This window comes from Schistocerca cancellata, chromosome 7 (genome assembly GCF_023864275.1).
Source record: "Schistocerca cancellata isolate TAMUIC-IGC-003103 chromosome 7, iqSchCanc2.1, whole genome shotgun sequence".
Classification (NCBI taxonomy): domain Eukaryota; kingdom Metazoa; phylum Arthropoda; class Insecta; order Orthoptera; family Acrididae; genus Schistocerca; species Schistocerca cancellata.
Genome location: NC_064632.1, coordinates 161,813,242 through 161,829,629, shown reverse-complemented (window position 1 = coordinate 161,829,629; position 16,388 = coordinate 161,813,242). Strand labels below are relative to the sequence as shown.

Genomic DNA, 16,388 nt, shown 5'->3' with positions numbered 1-16,388 from the left:
CGCTACACGTATCCCGTTCCTAGTTGTTTTCATTGGTTTACCCGGAAACGGTTAAGAAAAGCTCATATGTTTATTAGGAGTTTTTTTTGTTCAGAATCACCACTAGTACAACCCCTAAAAGCATGTACCTTTCCTCCTGACTCACCCTGTATTTCTTTAGACTTGTTTGGGCAGGGGGGGGGGGGGGGGGGGAAGTCTATCTGTCACCAATCTCGATAAAACTGATCTGATGTAGCACACTCATTTGCCATCGCAGAGTGAAATATTTACAACATTCCTCATATTTCATAGACGGTTTGAGATATAGGCTTCAAAAATGGCTCTGAGCACTATGGGACTCAACTTCTGAGGTCATTAGTCCCCTAGAACTTAGAACTACTTAAACCTAACTAACCCAAGGACATCACACACATCCATGCCCGAGGCAGGATTCGAACCTGCGACCGTAGCGGTCTCGCGGTTCCAGACTGCAGCGCCTAGAACCGCACGGCGACTTCAGCCGGCCATTTGAGATATAGAAATGATATTGTAGCAAATGATAGCATGAAAAGAGACGAGTATTTTGCCATACAGTTATTATGCAAAAACTACACTCCTGGAAATGGAAAAAAGAACACATTGACACCGATGTGTCAGACCCACCATACTTGCTCCGGACACTGCGAGAGGGCTGTACAAGCAATGATCACACGCATGGCACAGCGGACACACCAGGAACCGCGGTGTTGGCCGTCGAATGGCGCTAGCTGCGCAGCATTTGTGCACCGCCGCCGTCAGTGTCAGCCAGTTTGCCGTGGCATACGGAGCTCCATCGCAGTCTTTAACACTGGTAGCATGCCGCGACAGCGTGGACGTGAACCGTATATGCAGTTGACGGACTTTGAGCGAGGGCGTATAGTGGGCATGCGGGAGGCCGGGTGGACGTACCGCCGAATTGCTCAACACGTGGGGCGTGAGGTCTCCACAGTACATCGATGTTGTCGCCAGTGGTCGGCGGAAGGTGCACGTGCCCGTCGACCTGGGACCGGACCGCAGCGACGCACGTATGCACGCCAAGACCGTAGGATCCTACGCAGTGCCGTAGGGGACCGCACCGCCACTTCCCAGCAAATTAGGGACACTGTTGCTCCTGGGGTATCGGCGAGGACCATTCGCAACCGTCTCCATGCAGCTGGGCTACGGTCCCGCACTCCGTTAGGCCGTCTTCCGCTCACGCCCCAACATCGTGCAGCCCGCCTCCAGTGGTGTCGCGACAGGCGTGAATGGAGGGACGAATGGAGACGTGTCGTCTTCAGCGATGAGAGTCGCTTCTGCCTTGGTGCCAATGATGGTCGTATGCGTGTTTGGCGCCGTGCAGGTGAGCGCCACAATCAGGACTGCATACGACCGAGGCACACAGGGCCAACACCCGGCATCATGGTGTGGGGAGCGATCTCCTACACTGGCCGTACACCACTGGTGATCGTCGAGGGGACACTGAATAGTGCACGGTACATCCAAACCGTCATTGAACCCATCGTTCTACCATTCCTAGACCGGCAAGGGAACTTGCTGTTCCAACAGGACAATGCACGTCCGCATGTATCCCATGCCACCCAACGTGCTCTAGAAGGTGTATGTCAACTACCCTGGCCAGCAAGATCTCCGGATCTGTCCCCCATTGAGCATGTTTGGGACTGGATGAAACGTCGTCTCACGCGGTCCGCACGTCCAGCACGAACGCTGGTCCAACTGAGGCGCCAGGTGGAAATGGCATGGCAAGCCGTTCCACAGGACTTCATCCAGCATCTCTACGATCGTCTCCATGGGAGAATAGCAGCCTGCATTGCTGCGAAAGGTGGATATACACTGTACTAGTGCCGACATTGTGCATGCTCTGTAGCATGTGTCTATGTGCCTGTGGTTCTGTCAGTGTGATCATGTGATGTATCTGACCCCAGGAATGTGTCCATAAAGTTTCCCCTTCCTGGGACAATGAATTCACGGTGTTCTTATTTCAATTTCCAGGAGTGTAATTATCTACCATGTTACTCCATCAACTACTGACTTTTTCGATGAAAGAATGTCATTTTTATGGGCCATAGATGTCTGGTGAAACGAGAAATGCTATGTGTTTTGGGACAACTTATGTGACGACTTGTAAGTTTAATTTGTACCGATGATGTGCTTTTTTATAGGCTACTAACCTTAACTTTCCTCAATTCCTCGCTTGATAAACTTAATAAATCAATGTTTCAGAATTGTCTGTGCATAACGTGTTAGTGAGGTGCCACTGTGTAAATTCCGCTGTGTTATAGCAAAAGAAGCAAATTTTAACATGGCAACAAGAGAAATGTCTAGATTTTACTCAAAATTTGCCATTCATGACACTTCCCTGAAAGTTACAAATGGTTAACAAGCAAGTGAAAGTAAGTCGCTGCATTTTCAGTGGAATTCTTTTTAGATACTAATCAAAGCAGAGGTGACATCACGATGTGAGTGTGGGCGTGCAGGGGCTCCACTTAATATTTAGAAAAAATGTGAGCGCAGGTTTCAGTTTAAAACGGCTCTTCCCCTCCAGCGCTCGGCTCTTTCCTTACAGCGCCTGCCAGTAATGCCCATCTCTACCGCTCTCCCAACGAAAGCCCTGAAGACTGCGCATCTACAGGTCATGGTATTCTGCGCGGGCTTTAATCTGTATTCGCAAAAGATAGAAATTTATTCAGTGTGTTGTCAATGGTTGGATAGAAATTAATGTTAGCGTTGTCCATTCTGTCACTGAGCCGCACATGTAGAACTTCTAAAAATAGCAAGACTCTGTTCCAGCAATTAAACCTAGATAGTTTTGTACAATTATTCTGACAACCTTCAACGTGTTGTTAGTGTGAGACAATCAGGAACTGAATTAAGAATGAACTGCACCAACTGTGGCGTACTGAGTAGAAACACTACTCCTAGATCAGCATTTATGGTGTTTGACATCGATGCGTCTCAGTGGAATTCGTAATTATATTTTAACCTCTAATGTTAGTTAGGCCATTTGAGGAACATCCTTTTGGTATTCTGGTGTTCCTCCAGCTCTGTGCATGAGCCCATACATTTGGAATCCATAGAATATAGGCTTGGCAAGGTAAGTCATTCGAGTAACAGATCGATATGGACTTTAATTGTTCTTGCGCCTGGTTTACTTTAGACTTGACAACATCGCGGAAGAGGTTTGAAAAACTTATCGTCCATTGATTTCCTGGTGTTGCACTGAATTATTTGGCCGAATTCACTCAACAGTCTCTTGTAAACTGTAGAAAATTCCATGAGGAAATCACATGTAAGACATGACACTGAGGTTATGAATTTAATTTTTCGAGTCCAGTAAAATCACAGAACCTTTTTCACGCTCCGAGCTGTCTAGTGCAGAGGAGGACGCTGTTCAAGAAGAAGTGTTTGAAAATCCTATTCACGCCCTACGCAATAAGCTGTTTTCTTACAACTGCCTAGACCAAATACGTTGTAGAACAAGTCGCGAAATGATCACAGGTGGATCGTTACTGTACTTCAGTATTTTAGAGACTTTAAAGAGACTACCGAGTAAGGAAAGACAAATATCTATTCCAATGCACATAATAAGCGAATGTTTTAATCACGAACTACGGACTGTGGACAAGCTGGTACGACTAAACTAGAGTGGATGTAGCAGTTTACAAGTTACTCAGTTAAGATGAGTGTACGGTTGTTGCAAAACACTAGGGTTTTCCTGATTCAGAAAATGTACCAGCATTTACGTATTTCTTTCCTCTTAAAGAAAATAAAATTTGTGGTTTTCAAATAAATAACGACAACGGGTGTGCCTCTAAGCTGAGACGTGCTCGAAGCTGGCACGCTACGGACCTTAAGATAGCAGGTTCGATTCCCCGTTATTCCTACGACTTTTTCAGTCATTTATTTCTAGAATTTATTCAATTTATGAAAAAATGAATGAGCTGTTACAATTTAAACTTCATCTTTAGAAAAAATCTCAAATTTTATAGTGAATTAGCTCAATTTTTACCATAGCTTTTATAGATTTGGAAAATTCTAGGGTTTCATACACTTTTAAGTATGGTTTGTATGCTGCGCAAAATTCATCGAGGAAGCTCTCTTACTTATGAAGAAAAGTGTACCTTTAACAACAAATGCAGTCAATAGTAAGTGAAAATATGATGAAATTTCACATGTAAAAAAAAAATGTGTTTTTGAACTTCCACTGCTATGAGTGTGAATCCTGAATCCTTCCTATCATGCTGACAAAGTTTCATGAATTTATTTGTAAAAGTATAAACATTAAAATGTCCTGTAGCGCCTCACCTGCTCCAAGTCGGCCCGTTGACGTCCTACCCCCCTTAATAAACCCATACCGTACAGCCAATACTTTAACAGAGGAAGAACATGCATAGTGTAGGCAGTGTCTTTAGCAGACCTGTTGCATTTTCTAAGTGTTTTACCAACAGAACAAAGTGTTTGGTTTGCCTTCACCCACACCATTATCTGTGAAATCATTAGAATTTAAGTAGTTCGTAATTGTAATTCCTAAGTATTTAGTTCAACTGACAGCCTTTACATTCGCGTCATTGGTCGTGTAAGTTTAAAGGATTGCTTTTAGTGCTCACGTGGATGCCCTAACTATTCATTGTTTAGCGCTACTTTTCGCACTAAACGGAAAAACTGTCTAAATCATTTTGCAATACGTTTCGATCTTCTGAAGACTTTACAAGACGGCAAATGACATTATCATCTGCAAATGATCAAGACGGCTATTCAGCTCTTCTCCCAAATCGTTTGCGTAGATTAGGAACAGCAGAGGTCCTACAGCACTTCCTTGTGGAACGCCACATAACACTTCCATTTTTTCTCGATTACTTTACTTCAGTTACTATTGTGACCAGTCGCACAACAGACTATACACCATAAAAGCCGCTTGTGGGGAACGGTATCCGAAGCCTTTTGGAAAGCTAGAAATATGGAATCAATTTGAAATTCTTTGTCGATAGCACTCTTTAGTTCGTGACAGTAAGGAACTAGCTGTCTAACATTTTCCGCACCCATGCTGACTTTGTGTCAACAGATCGTTATCATTGAGGTAATTCATAATGTTCGAACACAGTTTACGTTCCAAAATTCTGCGGCAAATCAACTTCCGTGATATGTTGTTGTTGTTGTGGCCTTCAGTCCAGAGACTGGTTTGATGCAGCTCTCCATGCTAAACTCTCCTGTGCAGACTTCTTTTTCTCCCAGTACCTGCCGACCGCGGTTGCCGCGCGGTTTAGGCGCTGCAGTCCGGAACCGCGCGACTGCTACGGTCGCAGGTTCGAATCCTGCCTCGGGAATGGATGTGTGTGATGTCCTTAGGTTAGTTAGGTTTAAGTAGTTCTAAGTTCTTGGGGACTGATGACCTCAGATGTTAAGTACCATAGTGCTCAGAGCCATTTGAACCATTTTGAACCCAGTACCTACTGGAACCTACATCCTTCTGAATCAGATTGGTGTATTCATCACTTTGTCTCCCTCTATGATTTTTACCCTCCACGCTGCCCTTCAATACTAAATTGGTGATCCCTTGATGCTTCAGAATATGCCCTACCAACCGATCCCTTCTTCTAGTCAAGTTGTGCCACAAATTTCTCTTCTCTCCAATTCTATTCAATACCTCCTCATTAGTTATGTGATCTACGCATCTAATCTTCAGCATTCTTCTGTAACACAACCCTTCGAAAGCTTCTATTCTCTTCTTGTCTAAACTATTTACCGTCCACGTTTCACTTCCATACATGGCTACACTCCATACAAATACTTTCAGAAACGACTTCCTGACACTTAAATCTATACTCGATGTTAGCAAATTTTGTCTTCTCCACAAACGCTTTCCTTGCCATCGCCAGTCTATATTCTATATCCTCTCTACTTCGACCTTCATCAGTTATTTTGCTCTCCAAATAGCAAAACTCATTTACTTCAGTGATATAGATCTGTAATTTATCGGATTACTACTTCTTCTTTTCTTGTGGACCAGTATGACCTGTGCAACTTTAAAATTCCCAGAGCGTACTTTCCTAAAAGAGTCGAAGTCCCCTTCACCAAAGCGAACACTAGTGAACCAAGTGAACACATTCGCAAACAATACGCAAGTGTGCACTAATTATGAGGCTATTACACTTTAAACCGTCGAGAATGCGTATTCCTAGATATTTTGCTGTCCAGGCGTGGAAAACAATATTTATCTGTCATAACATACTCGTAACATTACTCGAGCGCCAGCTCTGGATGGCCTGCACTGATAACATTTCGTCTTCATTGGTTTCATCCCCAGTGACGCCATTCGTGTGGGTTCCAAGGACCGGAACTCGCTGTTTACATTTACGAGGTGCATTCAAGTTCTAAGGCCTCCGATTTTTTTTCTCCGGACTGGAAAGAGATAGAAACATGCCCATTGTTTTAAAATGAGGCCGCGTTCATTGTCAATACGTCCCAGAGGTGGCAGATGGAATTTTACTGCCAGTGGCGAGAATGAGAACTGTTTTAAATACTTAAAATGGCGACGTTTTCCTTACTTGAACAGCGTGCAATAATTCGTTTTCTGAATTTGCGTGGGGTGAAACCAATTGAAATTCATCGACAGTTGAAGGAGACATGTGGTGATGGAGTTATGGATGTGTCGAAAGTGCGTTCGTGGGTGCGACAGTTTAATGAAGGCAGAACATCATGTGACAACAAACCGAAACAACCTCGGGCTCGCACAAGCCGGTCTGACGACATGATCGAGAAAGTGGAGAGAATTGTTTAGGGGATCGCCGAATGACTGTTGAACAGATCGCCTCCAGAGTTGGCATTTCTGTGGTTTCTGTGCACACAATCCTGCATGACGACCTGAAAATGCGAAAAGTGTCATCCAGGTGGGTGCCACGTATGCTGACGGACGACTACACGGCTGCCCGTGTGGCATGTTGCCAAGCAATGTTGACGTGCAACGACAGCATGAATGGGACTTTCTTTTCGTCGGTTGTGACAATGGATGAGACGTGGATGCCATTTTTCAATCCAGAAACAAAGCGCCAGTCAGCTCAATGGAAGCACACAGATTCACCGCCACCAAAAAAATTTCGGGTTACCGCCATTGCTGAAAAAAGGATGGTGTCCATGTTCTGGGACAGCGAGGGCGTAATCCTCACCCATTGCGTTCCAAAGGGCACTACGGTAACAGGTGCATCCTACGAAAATGTTTTGAAGAACAAATCCTTCCTGCACTGCAACAAAAACGTCCGGGAAGGGCTGCGCTTGTGCTATTTCACCAAGACAACGCACCCGCACATCGAGCTAACGTTACGCAACAGTTTCTTCGTGATAACAACTTTGAAGTGATTCCTCATGCTCCCTACTCACCTGACCTGGCTTCTAGTGACTTTTGGCTTTTTCCAACAATGACAGACACTCTCCGTGGCCGCACATTCACCAGCCGTGCTGCTATTGCCTCAGCGATGTTCCAGTGGTCAAAACAGACTCCTAAAGAAGCCTTCGCCGCTGCCATGGAATCATGGCGTCAGCGTTGTGAAAAATGTGTACGTCTGCAGGGCGATTACGTCGAGAAGTAACGCCAGTTTCATCGATTTCGGGTGAGTAGTTAATTAGAAAAAAAATCGGAGGCCTTTGAACTTAAATGCACCTCGTAGCACGCCCGCGCACGCCGAGCGGCCAGTCGACAAGTGGCTGTGTGGCGTTGTCAGCCGCTCGCCATTGCTGGCCGGACGGCGTTTATCTGACTTTGGCGATGCGATGCGATATGAGGGACACTCCCTGACGGGCGACGCCGAGCGGAACCACGCCACGTCGCGTCCCTTGGAATAGCAGCAGTGTGGTGAGTAGCCAGCCTATTGGTGAGCGTGTGTGCAACGCAGCCTCTCACATTCGTGTTCTCTTATTTCATCTAAGCTTCTGGGTCGCGAATCCCAGCTGTTACATCAAGAGTGGTTCGAAACCCACGCAACGCATCGTATCAAAGCGCGTCGGTGACGGCAAGCTGTCAAGTTGTGAAAGTGGAGGTGGTCTTTCTTCTGGTCGGAGATCAGGGTCTTCAGACTATGGGATAGTAGCACACACTCGACGAGGTAGGCAGGACTGGGTTGGTAGTTGGTACAAGGGGACAACCTGGTAATCACCCTCCCCCTTTCCAGGAAAAACTTTTGACAATTCTTCGGCAACTTGCATAGTAACATCGCAACTTGATTTATGCTCCCCTTCAGCATTTTTAGTACAGCAATTTATCCGGTTTCGCGTCAAAGTAAGTCCTATACTAGATCTACATCTACATCTATACTCCGCAAGCCTCCTGACGGTGTGTGGCGGAGGGTACCTTGAGTACCTCTATCGGTTCTCCCTTCTATTCCAGTCTCGTATTGTTCGTGGAAAGAAAGATTCTCGGTATGCCTCTGTGTGGGCTCTAATCTCTCTGATTTTATCCTCATGGTCTCTTCGCGAGATATACGTAGAAGGGAGCGATATACTGCTTGACTCCGCGGTGAAGGTATGTTCTCGAAACTTCAACAAAAGGCCGTACCGAGCTACTGAGCGCTTCTTTTGCAGAGTCTTCCACTGGAGTTTATCTATCATCTCCATAACGCTTTCGCCATTACTAAATGATCCTGTAACGAAGCGCGCTGCTCTCCGTTGTATCTTCTCTATATCTTCTATCAACCCTATCTGGTACGGATCCCACACTGCTGAGCAGTATTCAAGCAGTGGGCGAACAAGCGTACTGTAACCTACTTCCTTTGTTTTCGGATTGCATTTCCTTAGGATTCTTCCAATGAATCTCAGTCTGGCATCTGCTTTACCGACGATCAACATTATATGATCATTCCATTTTAAATCACTCCTAATGTGTACTCCCAGATAATTTATCGTATTAACTGCTTCCAGTTGCTGACCTGCTATTTTGTAGCTAAATGATAAAGGATCTATCTTTCTGTGTATTCTCAGCACATTACACTTGTCTACATTGAGATTCAATTGCCATTCCCTGCACCATGCGTCAATTCGCTGCAGATCCTCCTGCATTTCAGTACAATTTTCCATTGTTACAACCTCTCGATACACCACAGCATCATCTGCAAAAAGCCTCAGTGAACTTCTGATGTTATCCATAAGGTCATTTATATATATTGTGAATAGCAACGGTCCCACGACACTCCCCTGCGGCACCCCTGAAATCACTCTTACTTCGGAAGACTTCTCTACATTGAGAATTACATGCTGCGTTCTGTTATCTAGGAACTCTTCAATTCAATCACACAACTGGTCTGATAGTCCATATGCTCTTAATTTGTTCATTCAACGACTGTGGGGAACTGTATCAAACGCCTTGCGGAAGTCAAGAAACACGGCAACTACCTCGGAACCCGTGTCTATGGCCCTCTGAGTCACGTGGACGAATAGCGCAAGCTAGGTTTCACACGATACTCTTTTTTCGAACCCCATGCTGATTCCTAAAGAGGAGATTTCTAGTCTCCAGAAAAGTCATTATACTCGAACATAATACGTGTTCCAAAATTCTACAAATGATTGACATTAGAGATATAGGTCTTTTGAGGATCTGCGTGTATCTACTGTATATACTGCTTATCAGTCAACGTGACGTACAGTGGTGGTGTTGTTGAGTATGTGAGCAGAAGGCGAGACTGCGAATCAGCACACAACCTGCTCCTCTTCAAGCACCAACTGCCGAGCTTAAGACCCTACCTGACGGACGAACCAATCGTAATGGTCTTTCACTCCGTCAGACACTTGGTGGTTTGGAATTTTGCCCGTGATATTCGGTGGTCAGGAGATGACTTCTTTACCTCTACACCCTTTAAGGCACAAAGGACGATCAACATTTAGCAGCGTAGTGGGTACTGATTTATGTCAACCGGAAAAGAAAATTTGTGCCGAGCAGGGATTTGAACCCTGGTCTCCTCCTTAATACGCAGATGCTCTGACCACTTTTTTTTTTTGTTGATCTCATTTTGCTCGTTATTGGTCGTTGTATTTGTTCGGGGCGGACGTCCCATGACCCAGGTTCATCGTTGATCCAGTCACTCAGATTTATTACAGAGGGCAGCTAACCCTCTGAGCTACCGTGCCGGCAACCACTATGCCATCAGGATGAGGAGGTCATCCCAACTGCACGGACTACCCTAGCACGCCTCCCTTCGCACCCAAATTCTCAGTGTACTCACACACAATTGACGTAGTGCCCCTGCCCATTGTCCTCATTACTCGTGGCATTTAGCCGATTCCCGTAATACGAGGGTTGGAACTTTAATAGTGCCAACTATTTATTTACAGCTCGTACAAAATATATACATGTTTCAAAGTTTTACTGACCTTCAAAGCAATCACCAGCATTGTGTATAAACCGTTGCCAGCGATGTGGAAGTCGTAAGATACTCTTAGCAGTGCCAGTTGTGTTGACAGTTCGAGCGGCGCGGTCTATTGCCCGACGAATTTGTAGCAGTTATGAAGCGAATGCAGTGAAGTGTTCCTTCAGTTTAGAAATCGAGTTGAACTTAAGCCCTCGTAAGTCAGGGGAGTTCAGTAGGTGGTATAGCACTTAGCAGCCCCATCAGTCAAACAAATCAGTAACAGCTTGCACTGTACGTGCTTGAGCATTGTCCTGCAAAATGATGGTCAGGTCCTGCAGAAAGTGTCATCACTTCTGTCTCTAAGCTGGTCATAGGCTGTGTTCCAAAAATGAACAGCACAGAGACAGAAGTGATGACACTTTCTGCAGGACCCGACCATCATTTTGCAGGACAATGCTCAAGCACGTACAGTGCAAGCTGTTACTGATTTGTTTGACTGATGGGGCTGCTAAGTGCTATACCACCTATTGAACTCCCCTGACTTACGAGGGCTTAAGTTCAACTCGATTTCTAAACTGAAGCAAACACTTCACAGCATTCGCTTCAGAACTGCTATAAATTCGTCGGGCAATAGACCGCGCCGCTCGAGCTGTCAACACAACTGGCATTGCTAAGAGTATCCTACGACTTCCACATCGCTGGCAACGGGTTATACATAACGCTGGTGACTACTTTGAAGGTCACTAGATCTTTGAAACACTTATCTATTTTGTACGAGCTGTAAATAAATAGTTGTCACTATTAAAGTTCCAACCCTCTAAGTTTGAGCGTGCGATGTATCTATACTGAAGAGATCATTGGACAGCCTCGCGCTAGTTATATATGTGGTGTCTGTTCCTTTGGACATGTCCGAAAGAACAGACACCACGTATCTACTCCCTTTTTCGAACCAAGTGCTTCAAGATGGAGTCCGCGATCTAGACTCTTCACTGACGAGCTGGGCATTTGTGTTTGCTGAGCTGCAGCCTAATAACACGCAACGAAGCTCTCCGATCGTCTTTAATCGCAAAAAAGGCACAATTTTGATCAAACGCATTCTCTTTTCCCTCCTCCTCCCCTGTTCTAAAATTGCACCTTCCATATACCTCACCGAACGTCATCAGAGAACCTTCCAAAGCCACTTCCTTTTTAAAAGTTTCCGTTTACATCACTGAAGCAAATCATATAAATTCTTACTTCAGTAACATCAAATCATTCCCGAAGATTATTGACGAGGAACGATGCTATTTATACTAACAAGACCATCTTATCTCAACATACTACTGAGTCAGTAGTTATCATTTTCTCTGAATGGGGTGTGTCGGACGAAGTTTCATATTACGCGAAATTGTCTCTTCAATTCAGGAACGTGAAAATCTTACCTTTATTTGAACTTCAATTGTAGAGCTGCGTCATGCTATGTCATTATCACGCAAATAGCATTTGAACGTAACTTTATTTATTTGTGAATAACGACACCAGCCACAGATACTTTTAAAATGCTTCATTTCATTGCCATAACCGGTTACGCAAATGTTAGCCATCGTAAGATGGGCATGAATGCCCGAGATCGGATACTAAACTGGCCACGCAGTTCTTGAGATCCAGTATAAAAAATGTAACAATAGCTTTATTTGCCCAATTCAGCCTTGGAAAACACAAAAATCTCGTGCTGTTATTAACCATTTTCATTTGAATGGTTGGACTGCCGCACAAGTCAAAACATAACTGTATAAAGTTTATGCGGGTTCTGCACCATCACTGAAGACCTTTACTTTTGGATGAATCAATTTAAACGTGGTCGGACAAGCACAGAAAACGAAGCGCGGTCCGGCCCTACAATAGAAGTCACCACAAAGGAAACGAGCGACAAAATCAATGATATGGTAATACAAGATGCCGAATGAAAATTCTTGAGATTGCTGAGTCCGTAGGCATGTCAAATAAGCGAGTGCACGGAGAAAAAGCTGTGTACGAGGTGGGTGACCCGACTGATAACAACTGATAGAAAGCGCATCCGAAGGGACATTTCAACACAATGTCTGGCGATGTTTAATAGCAATCTGCAAGACTTTTTGCACCGGTTTGTGACTTTTGACGAAAACTGGATCCATCGTTATACGCCAGAGTTAAAACAGCAGTCAAAATAATGGACAAAGGCTGGTAAAAGTGCACCGAAGAAGGCAAAGACCATTTCGGCAACTCGTAAGATGATCGTCACTATTTTTTGGGATTCTCACAGAATAATCGTCATACAGTATTCGAAAGAAGGCAGAACCGTAAATGGATTCTATTATGCTTCATTGCTGGATCGTTTGAAACCTGCATTGGCTGAAAAAAGACGAAAGTTGTCACGCAAAATAGTACTATTTCACAAGGATAATGCACCATGGCGAAAATGGATGAAATGGGCTTTGAATTCGTTCCTCACCCACGCTATTCACCAGACATAGGTATCCTCACACACGCTATTCACCAAGTGAGCTATTCTTGTTCCCTAACTTGAAACTTTGGCTTACTGGGAAGAAATTTTCATCAAATGAGAAAGTGACAGTTGCAGCCAACGAGTATTTTGCAGAGTTTGACAGAACTAATTTTGCAGATGGGAAGAAAAAGCTGGAGAATTGCTGGACCAGGTGAAATCCCTACAGGAGACTTTTTTACCAGACTTACTAAACCACCCTCGTACATGTTCACAATTTAATTTATTCAGTTAATAAAAAGTTAGCCCAGACATATATCAGCATTTAGCGTAAAGTTCTGCACTGACGGTTACCATTGAAGGTAAAATTGTAATGTAAACAGTGCAGAAATAGTACAAATGCTATGGCATGTGGCGCGCTATCTGGAAACGTAGTAGAAAATATTACTTCCGTGCCAACGTATGAGATGTGACGAGCAAGTAAAAACACCAGTAGTCCCAGCTACTAACTTTAAGATTCAAATTTCTATCCACGTCTGGTACTAGAATATGTTCTGGTTAGTAAGAGGTATTCACACCTGTCAGTATCTTGCATTTACCAAAATTGTTGATACCCGGCGCTTCCATCCCCCCTCTCCACAATCCACATAACTGGCTAGTGAGGCGTTTCATCTATACTAGGAACACTAGGGCACAGTTATAGCTTCGCCAGATCAATTTCGAATACAGTTAACTGCCGGCCGCTGTAGCCGAGCGGTTCTATGCGCTTCAGTCTGGAACCGCTACGGTCGCAGGTTCGAATCCTGCCTCGGCATGGGTGTGTGTGATGTCCTTAGGTCAGTTAGGTGTAAGTAGTTCAAAGTTCTAGGGGACTGATGACCTCACATATTAAGTCCCACATTGCTCAGAGCCACTTGAACAATTTTGAATACAGCTAACTGATACTGACACCAACAATACTGGTTGATTGCCTTGCTTAACGTAAAAGGAGTTCCATCACGTCTTTTCAGAGACAGTTATTATATTGTGTTTATCAGTTTGAATTGTTGGCGCTAGCAAATTATTGGTTTAATTCACTCCGAGTAGTCCGTATCAAACGATAAGGTGCAAGCGAACAAAACACTAGACGGAAAAGTCTTGGCTGACATGCAGATAAGGAGAGAAGATATCGCTCGATGATTGCAGCTGTGTCCCAGTGTTACGTAATGTAGCTGAACACCGGCGAAGGGAAGGCAAACGACGAATATACATGTTTGTTAGTGTGAGACGCTGAGGGAAAGGGACTTTATCTACCTTGTCTAGAAATAGCGGGCGCCAGAGTCAACCATATGAAAACTTATGTGACTGGATGCACCCTTATCGCTCTGAGCTTGCGACATGTAACAGCCGTGCTGAGATAAATGTGTGGTATCTCTCGTAGCTGGTTTGTAATGTTTATCGCCGCTCTTCGGAGACTGCCACATACGTGTTCGGTGTTCGAAAATGTCCCTTGAGAAAACACTTCCGTATCAGGTTTAACATTCGAGTATAATAACCTTTTCGAAGAACGAAAATAATGAAACTTCCTGGCAAATTAAAACTGTGTGCCGGACCGAGACTCGAACTCGGGACCTTTGCCTTTCGCGGGCAAGTACTCTACCAACTGAGCTACCCAAGCACGACTCACGCCCCCTCCTCACAGCTTTACTTCTGCCAGTTCGGGTCTCGGTCCGGCACACAGTTTTAATCTGCCAGAAAGTTTCATATCAGCGCACACTCCGCGGCAGAATGAAAATCTCATTCTGGAAACGAAAATAATGTCGGTAGGGATCACATGGATTACTCAAACAGAAGCCTTCAGAAAACTCAGCGCGATTTACTCATCCATGAGCTCTAGAGGGAAGTAGATAACTGTGCCTAGATACACGCTGTGTTCCTTGGCGTCCGCAAGGCATTCGCTACAGTTCCGTACTGTCTTTAGTGAACGTACTACGAGTTTATCGAGCATCGGATCAGCATTGTGGAGATACAACTCTACACATCTTTGTTAATGGGACGGAATCATCAGATGTGGAAGTAACTTCGAACTTTTCCAAAGTGAGTGTCGCGGAAGCGTTACTATTACAATTATACACATACTACCAGAGGCGTCCAATAAGTAATGCCACATTTTTCTCTCGGACAATTTCAGTTGAAAAAAGAAAGCGGAATGTGCTGTGGGACATCATGGATAATTCCGTTTCAGCCCCTGTAGTTTCAAAATGGCTCTGAGCACTATGGGACGTAACTTCTGAGGTTATCAGTCCCCTAGCACTTAGAACTAATTAAATCTAACTAACCTAAGGACATCACACACATCCATGCCCGAGGCAGGATTCGAACCTGCGACCGCAGCGGTCCCGCGGTTCCAGACTTTAGTGCCTAGAACCGCTCGGCCACATCGGCCGGCCCTGTAGTTTCATAAAGTTGAGATTCGCAGCCTTCAAAATGGCATTTGTAACGGAAGTGCGTCCAGACAGAGATGTCACTGATTTTCTTTTGCAGAAGACAAGAGCATCGCAGACATTCATAGGTGCTTATAGAATGTCTATGGAGATCTGGCAGTGAACAAATGACGGTGAATCGTTGGGTAAGGTGTCCTTCATCATCGCAAGAAGGTCGCAGAAACGTGTGCGATCCCCCGCGTGCCTGCTGGCCGCACACAGCTGTAGCGCCTGCAATGTTGGAACGTGCGGACACCCTCATTCGAGGCGATCGACGGATCACAATCAAACACCTCGCTGCTCAACTGTACGTCTCTGTTGGTAGTGTTGACGCATTCGTCCACCACTTGGGGTACTCAGAGGTGTGTGACCGCTGGGTTACTTGCCACCTAGCAGAAGACCATAAAAAGCACTCTAATGGGATTATTCTGTTTAATCTTCGTACATCCATATTTAAATTGGATGAAGGTGGGACACAGCTAGTCTATTTTGTTTACTAAAAATAAAAGTCCTCCAGCTGGACTTAAGATTTTATATTTATTTGGGTACTAGTTTCGACGTTGCATCAACGCCATCTTCAGGTCCGTACACTTCGATGAAATCAATATCGTGTGGCAGTTACTGTCCGCGATCCATGTGGAGCACGTGTTGGTCTCACCGCTGACTTCCAGTGCTGAGCCACACACAATTTATTTCATCAAAGTGTACGGGCCTGAAGATGGCGTTGATGCAACGTCGAAACTAGTAGCCAAGTAAATATAAAATCGTAAGTACAGCTGGAGGAGTTTCATTTTTAATTAAAAAAATATTCTGTTTAATGTCCTCCCTCATGGTGCAACGATCAACTCTGAAGTATTGTGCTATCCTCAGGAAATCGAAGGAACTTCAGCGTGTTCGTTGCCACAAAAATGCGAATGAACTTCCCATCTCCATAACAATGCATGGCCTCGAACACGTCTGCGCATCCGAGAGAACGAGAGAAGTTCACATAACTTCATTGTTCTGTTTTTCCTCATCCACCCTACATACCGGATCTCGCAGCTTCCGACTTCCTTCTGTTTGGTCCAATGAAGGCACTCCGCGGAAAGCAGTACGTGGATGGTGGTGAGGTTACTGACG

General features: G+C 44.8%; 2 protein-coding genes across 2 annotated transcripts in view; one reads left to right on the top strand and one right to left on the bottom strand.

Moving 5' to 3' along the window:
- The window catches only part of LOC126092497 (UNC93-like protein MFSD11), a 246,955-nt gene that overhangs the window by 86,487 nt on the left and 144,080 nt on the right, over positions 1-16,388 (bottom strand). The gene's annotated exons all lie outside the window — the stretch shown is intronic.
- Positions 7,800-16,388, top strand: part of LOC126092496 (rho GTPase-activating protein 17-like) — a 313,454-nt gene continuing 304,865 nt past the window's right edge. The window contains exon 1 of the mRNA XM_049908117.1: positions 7,800-7,861. The gene's annotated coding sequence lies outside the window, so the exon portion shown is untranslated. The remainder of the gene's footprint in view (positions 7,862-16,388) is intronic.